Source organism: Schistosoma mansoni, chromosome 1 (assembly GCF_000237925.1).
Source record: "Schistosoma mansoni strain Puerto Rico chromosome 1, complete genome".
Classification (NCBI taxonomy): domain Eukaryota; kingdom Metazoa; phylum Platyhelminthes; class Trematoda; order Strigeidida; family Schistosomatidae; genus Schistosoma; species Schistosoma mansoni.
Window position 1 is genome coordinate 33,574,607 of NC_031495.1, and position 3,655 is coordinate 33,578,261.

A 3,655-nucleotide genomic window follows, 5' to 3' on the forward strand; every position below is an offset into this window, starting at 1 on the left:
ACTTGATGGCGAAACTCTGGAAGAGGTGGAAACATTCAAGTACCTGGGGAGCATCGTTGATAAACAAGGAGGAGCGGATGCAGATGTAAAGGCGAGGATTGGCAAAGTAAGGGAAGCATTTCTACAATTGAAGAACATGTGCAACTCAAAACAACTCTCAACCAATTTCAAGGTCAGAATCTTCAATACCAACGTCAAGACAGTCCTAATGTATGGAGCTGAAACGTGGAGAACTACTACGACCATCATCAGGAAGGTACAAGTATTTATAAACAGTAGTCTACGCAAAATACTCAACATCCATTGGCCGGATACTATCAGCAACAGCGTTTTATGGAAGAGGACAAACCAGCTTCCAGCTGGAGAGGAAATTAGGAAAAGACGTTGGAAGTGGATCGGACATACATTAAGGAAATCACCAATGTGCACCACGACTCAATCCCTAACTTGGAATGGTGAAGGGAAGCGGAAAAGAGGAAGGCCAAAGAACACACTACGCCGGGAAATAGAAGCAGATATGAAAAGGATGAATGTTAACTGGAAAGAACTGGAAAGGAAGGCTCAGGACAGAGTTGGATGGAGAATGCTGGTGAGCGGCCTATGCTCCTCGCCGAGGGGTAACAGGCGTAAGTAAAAAGTACAAATCGACAATATGATAACCGGTGTACTAGCTATGATCCTATAGCTTCTGCGATGTATGAGAGACGAGGTCGAACCCTGTAAGGAAAACCAGTAGGAATACGACAAATAACTTTACGTGATCCGTTTCTATTTACTACATGATTGCTATCTTTAAAGTGTGATAGAACAGAGCTAAGTATCCTATTGAAAATGCCTTTTACTAACCAAGAAAAAAGGTGTTTAGCAACTCATTAGCTCGGCTGTCTAGTTGTGCATCTAATAAAGCTTTCTCCATGGAGGTGGCTGAAATCGTAGGTACACATAGATGTGGAAGAACCAGGTAACTTATCCTTTGGTAAAGGAGTCTTCGTAGATCGAGTCGAGAACAATAGACAGGGGTTATTTCTAGTCAGTTTGGCTCGCAGTACATTCTTCATAAACTGCATCGATTGGTTCAATAATTTCGTATACGCATATAAATATTATTGTACATTAGAGTAAAGCCTGATCAGAATCTAATTGGAAATAATATTGTTCGCTAATATTTGTGTTGTTCCGATGCACAATATGGGAATTTTTACAATAATCAGATAATCTATACGGTAGTTTAAATTTTTTAAAAATATATTATTGCTCACAAAAATGTCAGGCAGTTAATTATAGTTGATTCACATGCCCGAAACTAAATTACATCCTAACTTCTATATTTCAATTTATTTAAGAAAACTACCGAAACGTAAGTCTAGGACTTCGTGTTCCTAGCTTTCAAATGACTAACAACAAGCATAGTAGATCCAAACGTCGAGTCACTTGGACAAATAACTACAGTTCAACTTGACCGATGGAACGTGATCAACAGTGAGGATTACGAAAACTTGGCATTAGTCATATCTATGTAGATAGTTAGTTTGGTATAAGAATGCATAATCAATTTCTTAACTCCTACTGTCTTTCATCTTTACTACTAAGCTTTTATCATCTAACTACTGTAGCCTAATCAATTGTTAGTTAACACCCTTAATTTATAATATAAAATTGATTAATAATTAAAAAAAGAAATTGATCACAGCAAAATTAGTAATAGGACAGGATGGCAGTACAATACATAAAAGTTTTCTTTTAGCATAGCTTAGATGAAATTCCTGTCATGGTATTCAAAAACGGCTTCTGAACCAGAACCATGGAATAACACATCATTATCATCATTCGAAAACAATAAGAGACTGATCAATTGCAGTAGTAAACATCAATGGGAAGATACAAACAACCAATACAAAAATGAGTTATGATTACAATTTTACCTACCTATAATTATTTCACAATTTCAAAACATGTACTTTGAGGAGAAAAAAAATTAGATCTTGTTAGAATAGCTGTTCATGAATACAACAAAATTTCCGTGATGAAACCATTTTCCAAGAAAAAAAATTAAATCAACTATTACTAATAATTCAGTAGTAAATAAAAGAAGTCTACATGATGAGCGAATGATAGACAGATAGACAGAGAGACAACTAATAACAGTACATGGGCAAAAAATCCAATATTTCAACCAATAGGAAAAATAAATTTAATGTTTGATTATATGTTTAACTTATAAGTTTGTTTTTTTCTTACTTGTGTCTGCTTCGTACGGAAATCGATTATTTACCATCTGAAATGGATCTTTTGACTAGAAATTGATATACCTTCAACTTCTTTGAACATTTCGAATGTACTTCTTTTATAATAAATTTAGTAAACGGGTTTACAGTTGAATGAAATCAAACCGAGCCATCTGAGAATTGGGAAAATAAAATAACTGATTTAAGAAAATTTATTATGTTATCCCACTGCATTATGAAGAAACTATATTGTTTGATATTGTCCATTTCATATTTATGAAATCACCTGTAATGGTATATCTATTTTAATTCAGGTTTTAGAACCCTACTAAGATATATACAGTTGATAAACAATCAGTTACTTCTTATGTATTTTTTGTTCAAACAGATGGCCTACATCAGTGTCTGAATATCATAAGATTATAAAAAATAGAAACATTATAAAATGCTTTTCTTTGTTATTTGAAACATTTTAGATGTAAGCGGTATCGCTAACTTTTGATGGTGAATTTACGATGAACATGAAATGGTGGAGAAGATTTGTAGCTCAGGTAGATGATTTTAATGAAGTTTTGTTCTTTGAGCTGGATGGTTTGGTCATGTATATTTCATCGTTATTCTAAACGACATCATCAGCACAAACTTCAGGGAGAAGTGAAGTATTCAAATTTCTCCACATATGGCTCACAGCTTGTCCTGTAGACCTCGATGTTGATTCGTTAATAATAACCTTTACTCTGTCCTTGTTTACTTCTTGATTTTGGTTGTATCTCCCACTGAATTGATTCTTGGTCTTATATTTGTCCATAGTTTTTCTGATCGGTTGATAAATTGGATCGATTTCAATGTGTTTTTTGATTGCTGATTGACCTGAGTGCCGAGATTCTAAACATTCTCTGGTGTTTTTAGAATTGCCTTGACTAGGAAAATGTTGAGATCTTGAATATAAAAATTATGGACAAATATAAGACCAAGAATCAATTCAGTGGGAGATACAATCAAAATCAAGAAGTAAACAATTACAGGTTAAAGGTTATTATTAACCAATCACGATCGAGGTCTACAGGACAACCTATGAGCCATATGTGGAGAAATTCGAACACTTCACTTCTACCTGAAGTTTGTGCTGATGATGTCGTTTAGAATAACGATGAAAGCTCCATGATCGAACCATCCAGCTCAGAGAACATAACTCCTTCGAAATATGATGAACATTTTTTATGCTTTAAAAAATGAAGACTTATTGTTTCACTCACAATGATTAGTAGTGTTTATAATTGGAAATGAATCAAAATATTAACCTGTATTCTGTTAACTTTTATTGATAGATTATTTACTTTGTGACTCTAAAATTTCTAGATTCTAATATCCCATCTGTTTGAACAAAAAATACATAAGAAGTAACTGATTGTTTATCAACTGTATATATC